The sequence below is a fragment of the Leuciscus leuciscus genome (assembly GCF_965113295.1).
Source record: "Leuciscus leuciscus genome assembly, chromosome: 18".
Classification (NCBI taxonomy): domain Eukaryota; kingdom Metazoa; phylum Chordata; class Actinopteri; order Cypriniformes; family Leuciscidae; genus Leuciscus; species Leuciscus leuciscus.
In genome coordinates this window covers 20,832,626-20,848,232 of record NC_138742.1, presented here as the reverse complement: position 1 = coordinate 20,848,232, position 15,607 = coordinate 20,832,626, and the positions used below count along the sequence as shown (strand labels likewise).

The 15,607-nt window shown below is 36.9% G+C and overlaps 1 protein-coding gene and 1 long non-coding RNA gene across 5 annotated transcripts in view; one reads left to right on the top strand and one right to left on the bottom strand.

Annotated features, from left to right (window-relative positions):
• The window catches only part of LOC309480013, a 96,333-nt gene extending 93,683 nt beyond the window's left edge, over window positions 1-2,650 (bottom strand). The window contains exon 1 of the long non-coding RNA XR_014199502.1: window positions 2,536-2,650. This is a non-coding gene — a long non-coding RNA (uncharacterized lncRNA). The remainder of the gene's footprint in view (window positions 1-2,535) is intronic.
• Window positions 2,651-9,448: 6,798 nt separating this feature from the next.
• Window positions 9,449-15,607, top strand: part of slco4a1 (solute carrier organic anion transporter family, member 4A1) — a 35,849-nt gene continuing 29,690 nt past the window's right edge. For 3 of the 4 annotated variants that reach the window (XM_082145436.1, XM_082145440.1, XM_082145439.1), the window contains exon 1: window positions 9,449-9,732. The gene's annotated coding sequence lies outside the window, so the exon portion shown is untranslated. Of the gene's footprint in view, window positions 9,733-11,078; window positions 11,169-15,607 lie in introns of all 4 variants that reach the window. The other variant, XM_082145438.1, reaches the window with a different exon arrangement.

The window sequence follows — 15,607 nt, the reverse complement described above, 5'->3', positions numbered from 1 at the left end:
ATGACACATCAAGGATGTTAAAGGGTAACAAAACCCCTGGTCAGAGCCTGACTCCACCCACTGGCAATATTTGAAAAATGCTGGAAAAGTAGGCAGAGCCCAGTGGAGAGGGGGCGTGCATCTGTGACGTATCTCTCTGCAGGCAAGGGCGTGGTTAGTCAGAGGGTACCACAACTTCCAATAGGAAAATTCAACTGCAGTAGCCACTGTTCAACCTGAAGAGGGCAGCACTCAGACGTTTTTACACCATATTTTGTAAAATTAAAACACTTTAAACACAAATGTCAAAAAAACTACTTGAATCAATGAACAGCACTAATAAAGCCCCATTCTTACAGATCATTTACTAAAAAAAGTTGGTTTAGGGTTTAGTTACCCTAAAAGCAGATTTAAAACATGCCCCATTGAAGTCAACAGGGTGCAAATTTTAAAAAGAGGATAACACGGTGTAGGCAACACCGATTTTTGTCGTTGTTCTCTGTACTGACAGCACTCCAAATTTACAAAAAAATGACCGGAGTTCTCCTTTAAGCAGGAGTTTATTCGCATGATTGACAGCCCCTAAATCGTCTATTACAGTAGTTTATCACAATGACCTGGGTTCATTTCAGCTTCTAGTAATGCAGCCAGTTTCTTTTTACACAGATCAACTCCACAACAGTGCTCCTTCTACTCAACAGTACGTGCACTTCAAAGATGGCTTTCTGACTCGCTAAAGGGAATAGTTTTAACAGAAAATACACACAAGTCATTATGGCTTTCTCTGTGCGTAACTTCCATCCAGTAACATTATAGGGCAACGGAGTCTGTCCTCTAGTGGTGACTAGAAAATACTACACAACAGAGTCACAGGTCACAGGCAGCACGAAAGCACACTGCTGCTGAAAAAAACAAAGCTGTCATTCATTCATACATATATAGTTGATGGCCGTGGAGGAGAGAGGATACAGCAAACTGTGACCAATTGCTCACAAAGACAAGTGGGAAAATCCTGATCGGACAGTTCGTGTCAGTTTAAACTGTCTTGTACAAGAAAACAAACAAATAAATGAATAAATATTAGAAAGCAAGCCCTTCTTATTGTCCTTAATAACATATTACAGAGTAACATTCAAGACCATTAGATCAGTTCTAATTATATGCTCCCAAATTAATTCCTGGCTCTCTATTCCCCTTTAATTCCAGAATCCAAAAAAAGTATTAAATATGTATACACGTAATACACATTAATTACAGTTTTTCTGAATTGCTAGAACACATTTCTCGAAACCATAACCCACTTTGTCGAAACCTTAAACACAAAACAAAATCTTCAAACTACATTCAGAGAACCTCTGACTCTTCTGGCAAAATCAAACAATTGCCTCAAAAACCATTTTATCTGTGCTCAAAATCAAACAATGCTCTCAGATCATACACACAGCGAGTCAAAATTATAAACACTACAGATCGTTCATTAGACACTACATAAAAAAATTGAGAACGCAGAATCCAAAGCATGCAGTTACAGAAAAAAAGTATAACAAAGTAAACATTTTGCAATTACATAAAAAAGTATATAGTAATGACAACTTACAGTAGAAAGGTGAATAAATGGTATACTGTATGCACTGCAAGTATAGTATTGTACTGAATATTGTATAGTATTGAATGTCTGTATACTTGCATACTGTGAAAATACAGTGACCCAACTGCAAAAGCCAAAAAGGTTACAGTAAAATACTCTAAATGAAAAGCATGTTACAGTCAACATTTTAAGTCAATTTTAGGACTCTGAACTGACTTGTATTATGTACAGTTGGTTTGGTCACATCATAAGAAATAAGTGTGAACAATTTTGAGTCGTTGTGTGTAAACGATGACAACTGTGTTGTAGTTGTGTTTCATTTTTGCCTGTCTGTGTTTAGCGTTTTGAAACATAAGTGCATCAGTGCAAAATGTGTTTATAGTGAGTGAGAATATGTTGAGAGTTTTGAAAAAAGTGCATGAGATTTGCAAACAGTGTTTTAACTACCTGAACTTGTTTAATGTGTTACAGAAAGAGTGATTTAATCGACAAATTGGTTTAAGCTATTGAGAATTTGGTTCACAGAATGGGATTTAGTGTTTCAGCAATTCAGAAAAAAACTGTAATACACTTCGGCTATTCCAGAAGAACATGTCGTTACATCATAGGCAACCAGCACTAGCCAACCGACAATCCCGTGCTTATAACACCCTCTAGTGGCAAGTAGGCGAAGCACAATCTTACTCATCTAAAACTCGTCTCACTCATCTAAAAACAGGCTTTAACCTTACGTGTTGTATAGTTACATTTAAAGAGGTCTTACTGTTAAATTCAGCTGCCTATACACGGGCTCGACTTTATTTAATCCTGCAAATGTCAACACATCTTTCACGAAATCAGACAAACTGACAATCTCCAAAAAAGAAACAAAACACTCCATGAGGGCAGTAGAGTATGTTCATTAGCAAAAGTGTCATTGTGTGCACTAAATGAGAAAGTTTAATAGATGTTTTACAATTAAATCTTACCGTTTGTTTGGTGAAATTAGTTGCTTGAGTCGAGCAGCCGAGCTGGCACGCGGCTTGATTGACGATGATGTCATAAAATGGAGACCTTAACGCGCTAAAAAGTTTCAGCCAAAATGGCATATTTACTTACCAGTTAATACGACAAAACGGTGGAAAACCAATGTCAAAAAAATAATTGCCGGTACATAAAAATCACAAAATTCCTAAAGCTTCTTTAACTGACGGAGATCATCTCATTATCGTTTTTATTTACATTTATCCGAAATTAATTTAGGCTATGTTTTTATCATGCAGCATGGCCTATATCGAATATATTTTGATTTGTTTTCTATTCTATCAGGTTCTCCGAACTGTCCTCCTGATTAATTGGGTGTTTAAATCGATTTTAAAAATAAAAAATTTTGATTCTGCTATTTGCGGCCTTTTGAACTATTTCAGCCTACATACTACCAATAGATGAGAACAGTCAGTGTGTCACTTCAACAATCGCAAAATAGGCTACTCCTATGTTCACAGTAAGAATAATCTTAAACTTGCCCTTTGCTCACCAAAAAAAAGAAAGAAAGTTAGGCCTATAAGGTAAGATATTGTCGCTCTTTGTTATGAGTCTTAAATTAATAATACATTAAAAAAAAAACACAACAAATAAACTGGCCACTTTATTAGGTACTGGACTGGATTGGATTGGACCCCCTTTTGCCTTTAGAACTGCCTTAAAGGAACCGTATGTAAGATTGTGGCCAAAACTGGTACTGCAATCACTTTCAAATTACTGTAGAGCGTTGTATCCCCTCTTAATTTCTTAATGTCTAGACATATCAGGGCCATTTTATGATTAATTGAAATACATTTCTTACATATGGTTCCTTTAATTATTGTGGGATTGATTCAACAAGAAACATTCCTCAGAGATTTTGGTCCATATTGCCGTTGTAACATCAAACAATTGCTGCAGATTTGTTGGCTGCACATCCATGATGCGAATCTCCCGTTCCACCACATCCCAAAGGTGCTCTATTGGATTGAGATCTGGAGACTGTGGCGGCCATTTGGGTAACCAGTTTAAAGAAACCAGTTTGAGATGATTTGTGCTTTATGACGGTGTGTTATCTTGCTGGAAGTAGAAGTACCATCAGAAGATGTGTACACTGTGGTCATAAAGGGATGGACATGGATAGCAACAATACTCAGTTCAATACTCAATACTGGCTGTGGCGTTTAAATGATGCTCAGTAGCCGCGTTTCCACTGTCGGGCCAGTGCGAGCCAGGGCTTTAAACGTGCCGTGCCGGGCTAATAGCCTCGGGCTAATAGCACCGGGCCTGCGTTTCCACTGTCGGGCCAGAAGCTCCACAGCGCTTCACTAAAACACGCCTGTAACACACCTCTCTGGAACAACGTCACACTAACCCATTCACCAACAAATGGAAGTTTTATCAGAAAACTAATCAGAAATCACAGGAAACAGCGTTGAAAACAAACATGATAAAAGCGGCCGTTTGCTGGCATTTTTGTTGTTTACTTGAATATTTAAAACCCAAGCATCGATGATTTACCACAGGTTTACAATAAAAAGTGATACATTGATCATAATGAATTAATTTATGTCAAAATTGCACATTAGTCACTCAGAAATAAATTACCGTTAGGTCTATTTCACAAAAGAAAGAGGACACACTTACTTCTTCAGTCACGTCTGTTACTGTTTATCTGGTAGTTACAGGACATATTTACATCACATTTAGAAAGAATGATAATTTCTACAAATATATGCCACCAAAGATACGACCTGAGGAGCTTTAGCACTCTCTCGACTCCCATACAGATATTTTCAGTCTGAGAAACAGAGGAAGCTCCCGAAAAAAAAGTTGCTTTATTTTATGATAGTCCGGTATAAAGAGACGAGACGTAGGCTACTGACAGATAAAATAAAAACATGACTGTGATAGCCTTTATGATTGGTCTGATTTCTTCAAGCGTTCACTATGTTTTTACACTATGCGTATCTTCAAGCGTTTACTATGTTTACTATGGTAATGGTTAGCGCGCATAGTCTTTTGCATCACAAACACAAGGTATTCAAACATGAACGCGAGTTAAATTATTTTAAAAGTCTTTAATGCTGACAGAATCATCCGGCGCTGCCGTCTCCCGACTCAGGTGAACTCCGCCTCTGTTCGTAACCACTCCTCTAGCCCGAGCTGGCCCGCTCTGGCCCAAGGTATTCGACGGGCCAGAAATCCTGGCCGTTGGTCCAGAGTAAGCCCCGATCAAGCCCCGGAAGTGACAGTGGAAACGCGACTGGCCCTGGCACGCACTAGCACGGCCCGGCCCTGGCCCGACAGTGGAAACGCGGCTAGTGTGTCCTAAGAGGCCCAAAGTGTGCCAAGAAAATATCCTCACACCATTATACCACCACCAGCAGCCGGAACCATTGATGCAAGGCAGGATGGATTCATGCTTTCAAATGGATGAATGTTGCGGCAGAAATTGAGACTCAGACCACGCAACGTTTTTCCAATCTTCTATTGTCCAATTTTGGTGAGCCTGTGTAAATTGTAGCCTTAGTTTCCTGTTTTTAGCTGACAGGAGCGGCACCAGTGTGTTTTTCTGCTGTAGCCCATCTGCTTCAAGGTTTGATGTGTTGTGTGTTCAGAGATGCTCTTCTGCAGACCTCGTTTGTAACAAGGTTGTTTTCTATCAACTGGAACCAGTCTGCCCATTCTCCTCTGAAACAAGGCAGTTTCGCCTACAGAACTGCTGCTCACTGGATATTTTCTCTTTTTTGGACCATTCTCTGTAAACCCTAGAGATGGTTGTATGTGAAAATCCCTGTAGATCAGCAGTTTCTGAAATACTCAGACCAGCTCGTCTGGCACCAACAACCATGCTACGTTCAGAATCAGTTAAATAACATTTCTTCTCCAATTTGATGCTTATTTTCAGCTTCACAAAAGCAGCAACTTTTTCATTACCCTAAGACAGCTCTGGTGAATATAATCTATGGGGAAGGATTTGATCATGTCAATCGGGAGGACAGAGAAGTGTGAGATATGCTCTTCTTAATGGTGTTCAGATTGGCAGCACTCCTTGAATGATTCATCTGTCCTCATGGTCAGGTTATATGTTTTCAGGATATATCATCCGACCATCCCAGATCCCCTCTGGTTGCATCTATCGTACCCATAGTATCCGGAAAACTGCTTTACACACTTGACCATAGCTTTTGCTGGAGCATCGCAGGTAATACATCTTACTTGGATGTTTAAGAGTCTGCCTCCTCAGGTCAGACCATCCTGGATTAGTCTTTCAGAGCTGCAGAATATCTGCTCTGAAAGACTGTTTTGAGAGCTGATCTGCCACAATAAACTTTACACTCTCGACACCATCTTTGGTAAAAAGTTAATATAGTGGTTCTCGTTTCCAAAGAGTATCCTTGCAGTATGGGGAAGTTCTTCATGTCCATGTTTTTTAAAGATGTTTAAGAGAGCATTCACAGCATTATATTTAATTTGAAACACACATGCCCATTCTGGAAGTTGTTCTCTGATCATGGGTGTACTGTCTTGTTCGCTCAAAGGGAACTTGACGGGGCTGGATCTGAAAACGAAAGATTTTCCTCCTCAAAGAGTTGGTTGTGACTAAGACTGTCGGTTTCAAGAATGCTGTCCATCTCAACTGAACTGATAGTTTCTTTGTTGGCTGCCTCTTTTGTGCCCTTGACACTCTAGCCCAGGGTGACCTCCTACGCTCTTTGGATGTCATCAAGCTACTGTACTTGTGTCTGCCAAAAATCCAATAAATTATGTTTTTCAGTGTACATGTAGATTTAATCTTGATTTAGGCTTGAATCAATGGTCTGCACAGTCTTCACCTAACTGTGACGCTAGGAATAAGTTCATGAAGTGAACCACATCTTTCTACAAACAAGAAGGTGAATTATTATTGTGATTTGGCCCAAAAGCTATTGCACTGGGGCACCTGTTGTTTTTACATTCAACCCTAGACCTCATTTTAATTAAACTCCAGTACAATAGGTGGTGGCATGCATAGTGTGCTGTCCGCCAGTAAACCCACAGGTAAACAGGAAATTGGGCCTGTTTTGGGAAATTTTGGGCAACGAAAGTGCTATTATATGCACAGAGAGCCGGCCCTCCCTATACGTGAACTAAGCGACTGCTAGGGGGCCACCAAACTATGGTCCGACCATAGACCCTGACCGTGACCTGTAACTCGACGTACATTCACATCACATGTTAACGCAGTGATAGAGTTACTCACGGGACACTGCACTTATTCACAATCACAAAAGTTTATTATTTGCATTTGCTTTAAAGCCTTGCCAGTTAAACATTTCATTTGCGTGCTGTTCTGACAAGGGTTGTTTGTTTGTTTTTCTGAGCGCGTACACACCGAGCGCACGCAGAGTAAAAACCTGTCAAACAGCGCCCAATTACTGGACTTTATCTAAATTGCGTCTGATTGTGCAAATACTGTCAAATACACACAGGGTTTACATAGCTGGTTATGTCTAAAGTGAAAGTAATCAGTTGCGTCTGTCACTTTGTTAGAAGCGGAACAGCAGCCTATACTATACATGGATAGTTAAAGGGATAGTTCTCTCAAAAATGAAAATTCTGCCATTATTTACTCACTCTCCATGTATCAATTTCTTTCTTCTGCTGAACACAAAATAGGATATTTTGAAGAATGTAACCAAACAGTTGCTGGTCCCCATTGACTTCCATATAGGAAAAAAAATAAAATACTATGGAAATCAATGGGGTCCATCAACTGTTTGGTTACACACATTCGTCAAAATATCTTCTTTTGTGTTCAGCAGAAGAAATAAATTGATACATGGAGAGTAAATAATGACAGAATTTTCATGGGTAAACCCTTTAATGTTAATACATTTATTATTGTTATCTTGTTGCAGGGCCATATGATCTGTTCATTTCATGTATTATTTAAAGGTATAGCGGAGGATCTTTCCAAATTTTAGATAAGACCCGCCCTCTCCACTTTTTGAAAAGTTTGATTGATTCACCAGAATGATTGACAATTAGGAGGACCAATAGTTTAGACTACCCACCAGGAAGTAAAACATCCTCCGCTATACCTTTAAGTATTTAAATTAATATTGTCCGTTTTGTAATTAAATATTTTTTTATATATATATATAAGAAGAAACTGTTTATTTAAAGATATTTAGTTAATTGTTCTGCACATTTTTTTTTTTTTTTTTTTTTACCAAAAGCAATAATGTGGTTAACTAGTTTACAGTGAATACATTGTTTGCTGGTTTATTTAGTACACCACATTGAGTATACCACTTAGTACTGTAAGACTTTGAATATTAAAGTGCAAATTTAGACCTGGCCACTCTTGTGGGTTTGCTACTGTTACAATTTGAAACCGTAGAAGGTAAAAACATGCCAGCTGCCAGACATTGATGTAAGCAACACAGCTACAACTAATGAAATTGATAATGGGTGTGTTTTGTAGTCTGTGAATAATCAAGCACTGACAATAGTCAGTCATATTGGTGGCACCATGGGCCCCCAAATAAAATTCTGCTTAAGGCCCCATAAAGGCTTGGGCCGGCCCTGACTATAGCCTTTGGATAGCTATAACACGGTCATTTAAAAATGGGTGTGGCATAATATACCCAAAAAACGTATAAATCTTAAACGAAAACTAAAAACTTCACGAAATCAGATGAGCAAATGCAACATGATTCTACACAAGCATGCAAACTTTTATGGAGATATGAAAATTGGTGGAATGTCAAAAAGCTTTAAAAAACAGATGTTCCATAGTAAATTGCCTGTATTGTCTATAAATGGTATTTTCCATCTCTACGTGGTTACAGGCTTGCTAAATAAAACATAATACCTTTTTTATGCATATGCTTAAAGGCCTTAAAGCGCGCTTGAACCCTGATAATTGATGCTTGCAGCTATATTTATTTTTAAATATGTGTCTTTGTATTTCTACTCCAAAAAAATCCTGTTGTTACAGGCACGCAATGAATTCATGGGGTTTGCAAGGCTGCGAAGGATCCATCTGTTGTATCCTTCATTGCTCGGGAAACGAAGGCCGCATTTGAAGGAGCCTTCGAATTGGGACAGCCTTCGTCGCGCTGCTGTGACGCAATCGGCTTTGAATGCGGCCTTTAAAGAATGTGATTCATGCTGGAAGAAACTATCAGAATCAAACATTTTTTTCTCTTTTTGTCAACATACAGTATGTTGAGAATATATTTTTCATTTTTCAGCCACATACAAAACCCAATATTTTAGATGTCCTATCAGCTGGGGTGCACTATGCTCTTTGGTTTTAGTTTTGGTTTGTTTGATTATATTAATGCTAATGGTCATGGGTCCATATGCCTTTCAGTTAACAATTTGCATATCCTGTATTTGTATTTTGCACCCCTGCCTTTCAGTGGTACAATGCTGCTATTGCTAATAAAACTAAAATCCCTTACATTCTTTTTTCCCCTCTGCAATGCAAACTAGATATTGATGGAAAAACTCAAGACAACATTCTCCAACCAGTCAAGCCTTCACCTGCTTGCATCAAGTCACACCGATATAAACACTGAGAATAGCTCACTTCCTGAAAAAAGCAAGAGACAGAAGAATTGAAACCACTAAAGAGTAGAGATGTCTCTTTTAGACCACATAAACAGGTCACGAACCTAAGAAAATAAGCAACAACAATTGAGTTCAACACTCAAATTAAAAGGAATCAGAGGCCACCGATGTGAAACAAGTGGAAAATAATAATACTTTTTTTTAGGTTTTAGTGTTTAAACCTTTTTAATTCAACATTTTAAAACACGAATGACACAGAAACTGCGTGCATCAGAGTCAAACCAAACCTGCTGGTTAACCGAGGATGCTCGATGCTGCTGCTTGTGCTGCTTATAAGCGCGGGTAAAGACAGTTGTCAGACTGTAGCAGCCGTTTGGGCGGATGACACCTATTGGTCCAGCAGCATAACGCCATGGGGGGCGGATTCTCATTGGGTGAACGCTGCTTAATCCGAAAGCTGAACATTCTATAACATCTTCAACCAAAGCGTTTTTTCGTGGATTTACGGAGAGACAAACTAATGCTCGCGAACGTGAAATGCACTGAAATCTGTCTGAAATGGAGAAGTCGTCTAAAATCCTCAGTAGCGTGACAACGTGAGTAGCTTTCATGACATTTCCATGTTGAGACAGGGATGAATGAAGAACACCATGTGAGATTAATTATAACTGGGTATAGGATACAGTAAAGCAGCACTGGCCAGATAGTATACCGAACCACAGCGAGCCATATGGCTGATAAAACGCTCAGACATTAGTGCAGTGCAGACGACAAAGACTCATAAATGAGTCTGGACTGCGTATTTCCTCCACATGTCTCCAGTATGCCAGTGCGGAGGCACGTACATGGTCATAAACACAAACCGCAGGTCACTTCATGAGACATGGGCATCCTAAAATATAGCTATTATTGTTATAGCGTTTAACAGTATCTTTTTTTGCAATCGACCAGCGTTGATTTGTTAAGTGTTATGTCACGAAACCTACAGTGAATGGCAAATTGTCTATATTAACAGCGTTAATGATCAACAAGCTTTACTAAGGGAGCGCCACTATACAATGTATTTCTAACCGTTTGTTCCTCTGAAGAGCGCAACCATGCTCAGATATTTGAGGACAACATTTTGCGATGTCCGAATCACGAACAAAACGTTATTTTATGTCGAATCTTGTCTCGTTTAAACTGGACTACGTTGGTGACGCATAGAACCGTTAAATCGTTTTTGAAACGAACTGTTCGAAAGAATCGATTCGCCGAGATGAGCCGGAATTCCCATCACTATAAAATAATTCTGCTTTCCTGTGTTCTCGAACAACGATGCAACGTGAACACCTCCGTGTTATTATGGGTTATATTTGTCCGTCTGTGGTATTAAAACGAAATAACGCACTAGCGCAGTACTGTGTAATATGAATGACTGGTAATTGGGATTAAGCTAAGTATTCAAATCCACTTATTTTCCAGTCCTGGAAATCACATGGAAAATGAAAAAACTACTGGTAGTTTGGTACCAAGTCGATGCTGATTTTTATTTATTTTTTATTTTTTTGTACAATAACCAATTTTTCTGCAGAAGTAGTCATTTTTTTAAAGGCTACATGATAATATTTTAATGTATTATATACTTATATAACTATTATTAGCATTAACTTTATTTAATATTTTTATTTTCATATTATAGTTAAATAAACTAGCCTATTTAAATGGCTCATATTAATTGATTTTATAGTTAATGGTTAATAATAGTAATGGCCATAAACTGTATGTCTTTTAAATATTTAATGGAGAGAGGAATATATATGACAATCCTTGTCTTTTATTCCCAATGTAGTGAAATTGAAAATGTCATGGAAAAGTCTTGGAAAATGATTCCTCAAGTTGTTTTAAACATGAATGAGTTTCTTTTTTTCTGTTGAACACAAAATAAGATTCTCATTCACAGTTCCATGCTGGTGGAATGATCTCCCCATCCTCATCCGGAATGCAGAATCCCTGACAACATTCAAAAGGCAACTGAAAACTCCTCTCTTCCGTGAGCACTTAACCTCATTAAAAAAAAAAAAAGCTTTTCTTTTCCTTTAATCCTCCCTGTCTGGCTAATGCTACTCTGAGCAATGCCTGAACTTTGTATTTTGAGCACCTCTTGACTTTTTTCCTCTACACGATTACTCGCTTAATTTAGTCTTCATTTGTAAGTCACTTTGGACAAAGACGTCTGCTAAATGACTAAATGTAAATGTAAATGTAAGATATTTTGAAGAATATATTAGGTACCAAACAGTTTTTGTTATGACTTCCATAGTATTTTTTTCTATACTATGGAAGTCAATGGGGACCAGCAACTGAACAAAGAAACTCTGAGGGTGAGTAAATGATGACAGAATTTTCATTTTGGGGTAAACTATCCTCTTATTGTCAACATAGTATTTCGTAATTTTTGGGAAACCAAAATAATTACATTCTAAGAATTAGGGCTGGGTAGTGTGAACAATTTGGCGATTCGATTCTTATTTAAATAGTTTCGATTTTGGATTCAATTCAGTATCGATTAGTTTTCAATATTTTATTTAAAATGTTAATTTTGTAGACATGGAATCCATATTTCAAATATAAATGCTGGTAACTGGAACCCTCCTACTTAGCTATATTACTGAAATACACATTTGCATTAACAGGGCCCACACAATTATGTTTCATTCATTTTTACTTTTACTTTGAGTAACAAACATTGTAACAGATTTAAATAATAATAAATATGCTCATACAATGCACACAATGTAGGCACAAACTGTACAGTGCACATTACTGTAAAAAAACAAAACAAAAAAAAACTTGTAAATGTGCAACATTGAAATAAAAAAATTTTTACATTATTTTTCTAAATTCAAAACGGCTCATAAAGCCCTTGTCTGGACATTGCGTATACATACTAACTGTATACATAACTAACAGTTCTTTAACAAGAATTCATAAAAATGCACATACAGTGAACACAAGGTAATTAACACAAACTGCACAAGGCTCATTACTGTAAAAAAAAAAAACACCTGAAATTCATTAACACCTTGAAACGTTTAAGAAATATTTTTTTTTTTTTTTTTATGTTAAAACACGCTCATAGAGCCCTTGTCTGGACATTGCTAACCCTAACCCAAACATACTAACTGTTCATAAATATAACGGCCCTACAACTCATTTTTTTATTGCTGGTCAACATGGTCTGACCTAAGGCAGCTCCTTTGCGCTGTGATTACATCACTAGCAGTTGAAAAAAAACTCTGTCTTCAGGAACACTTGTTCCAGACACACAGAGATATCACTTTGCTTGTTGTGCTAGACTGAGGATACTCTTCTGCATGCATTTGTGTCTTTTCAGAGAGAAGGACAGGTTTCACTTCCCTGTACCTTGCCACTTCCTCCTTTACAATTTCAGTGACAGTTTTCTTTGATGCTGGGGCTTCTGCTTTGTAGACTGGTCCAAGGAGATCCATCAGTGCAGATGTTTTTGGCTTCTTTGGTGATGTGGGGGCTTCTGCATCTCTCACATCATCAGGAGGACCCAAGGAGTTGTTATTCTGCAGAACAGGCACAGTGACTTCACCGCAAGCACCATCAGTTAGTTGCTTAAAGATAAAATCATTTAAAATTACATTTAAAATATAATGATAATAAATTATCACAAAGAAAATACCATCTGGAAGTTCTGATCAAAATAAACCGAAAACATTATTTCCTTTCTACACTGGTACAACTTAGATTCAGTGTTTTCATTTGCTCCAGACTAACAATTTCCCTCATCAGTCTTGAAAATGTGTCGTCACGATCATCTTCAGACAAGAAGGGAAGGGCCTTAAAACGAGGATCTAGTGCTGATGCTGTATACAATGTTTCCTTCAGGCCAGCATATCTTCAATAAATCTTCAGCTTATAAATTCAAAATGACTTAAATCAGATTTGACCATTGCGGTAATTGTTTAAAAAAAAAAAAAATATAATTATAATTTTATAATAATATTTAAAATATTTGGAAATATTTATAGTTAGTACAATGTTACAGCACTCTCCTTTCTACATTAAAATTTTGATGTTGATAAATAGTTCATAGTCAGATACTGTATATGATTACCCTTAATATCACAGTCACTCCTTGTGACTAAGCCTTGAACACACTCTTCTCCTCCAGAGATCTTCCAACAGTAATGGTTAAGTGAAATATGAATCGCCTGACATATTGCGAATGTAATGCAACTAAGAGATTAAATTAATTTGAAATCCCTATTGACTCTTTGTGCCCCTCCTCCTCTCACTATACTACCTCCTCTATTAATCTGTAAGCCAGTTTAGACTGTATGACCACTGGTAATCAGCTTTTTATCTTTCAGCCTTTTAGTCGTTATGAAAATACACTGTCATGGAGCCAGAACACATTTCCGGGGTTCACAGAAGTCGTCATTGATGCATGGTACATTTCTATAGTGGTGATGAATCGAAACTTTTAACACATTAGATGGAACACATACAGTATTCATTTTCCCTCAATACACCCCTAATTACTGCTTATTAGATGAGGGAACACATATTCACTATTAACTAGGGGTTTTCCCTCAATAAATTCCTAATTACTGCTTATTGATATAGTAAGTAAATTAGTTGTTGTAGTGGTTATGTTTAATAGGTCAGGTCAGGTTAAGGGATGTAGAACATGGTCATGCCGAATAAGGCATTAATATGTGCATAAGTTGGGCTGCATGATTAATCGAAATTAAACTGAAATCACGATTTGGTTCAGTGCAATCAGATTTCTTTTTTCTTTTTAATTCAATAAATATATGCACTTAGTGAAGAGCGGCTCTGTGATCAGTTGTAAATGCTGCTCCATCTCTGAAAGCACTGTAGTGTATGGTGTAAAAGAAAAAAAAATATTGCTTAACATTTTGCGCTAGTTAGCTCCCACAATGTAAAACCACAATGTTTAGCTAACTTACAGAATGTAATACCAAGAGGCCAGAGCGGATTCTTAGAAAATATATTTTTGACATGATTAACATACTCATTCCTGATCTGATCTGGACATAGGTATAAATATTGGCAAATATTTATAAAAGCTCATACATTGCTTTTGCTCTTGCATCTCGCTCTTATTACTTACAGATGTATCTAAATATTCATTGTTTTTATATTTTTATTATTGTGTTTATTCTTTATTAAAATAAAAGCATTTTTATCCATCACATCTTCATCTGACTAGATCTCACTGCATCACACTGTGAGTTTGAGTCGCTTATAATGTGCATTTGAACGTGCATCTTCCAAAACTTGTCATGCGAACTTGCGAAGCGTTCATAAACCTGTTATCCAACAAAAGACATTTAATAACATGCTTTTTCTCCAAACTCATTTCATATGTTTGAAATAACTTCCTTTTCGTGAACTGATGTGGCTTCTTGTCATAGAATTAGGTAGACAATATATTATTTTATAGTATTTATTTACAGTGATAAAGGCTATGTTGATTAGCAATGCGTTTGCATGATAAATACATTTTATTATTATGAAAAGACCCAAGAAGGCTTTGCCTTAGTCCACATTAGGGTTTTCCTGGAATGTCATAAATTATTTTACTTCTGTGAGGCAAAAAAATTATAATTACTTCTCTTAGGTATATGTGGACTTTCTGCGTGAGGGCGCCCTCCGGCTTCCAGTTTGAATGAAACAGATGTGTGTTTAGTGCTCGGTAATGCTCACTCCACCCTATTTTGGGTAAAAAATAGGAAAAATTCTAATTTTCTCCAAAGAAATGTATATTATAAATTATATGATAATGGATGAAAATGTTTTTCTCCAGTGTACAGGAGGTTTTTTTTTTTTTTTTTTCAACAGTGGATGCATAAGCGGCTCATATTTCATATTAAAACCATGGACATGAATTTTGCATACCTCCAGACCTTTCTAATGATTTATAGTCATAGGCTGCCTGCATGTTAACAGGTAACCCTGCAGTTTTCCGTAAAATAACTTTACTGTAAAATAAAAAATATTATTATTATTATTATTATATTGTTATATTCTTAAATATACTCTATCTTTTTTAATAATGAAAGTGTTATTACAGTAGTATTATTTCTTATTTTGTTTAATATTTTTATTTAGTAATAATAATAATAATAATCACAATAATTATTAGTAGTCATATTAGTTTATAAGCTCAAATTATTAGTATAAAAAATATAAGCAAATTGTGCATCCCTACAAACAAGCCCATCAAACTTGGTATTGTATTTATTTTACTAAACACACACACACACACCAGCAAAAAAAAAAAAAAAAATGGTGAGATTGATTAACAGTGGTCAGAAGAGAGAAAGATGTCAAAGTGCGTCACTCCCTCGGCCATTGTATTTAATACACCCACACAGCAGCGTTAACTAGATTTTGGTCAGTTAGTTAGCATAGTGTTATAAATGAACATTA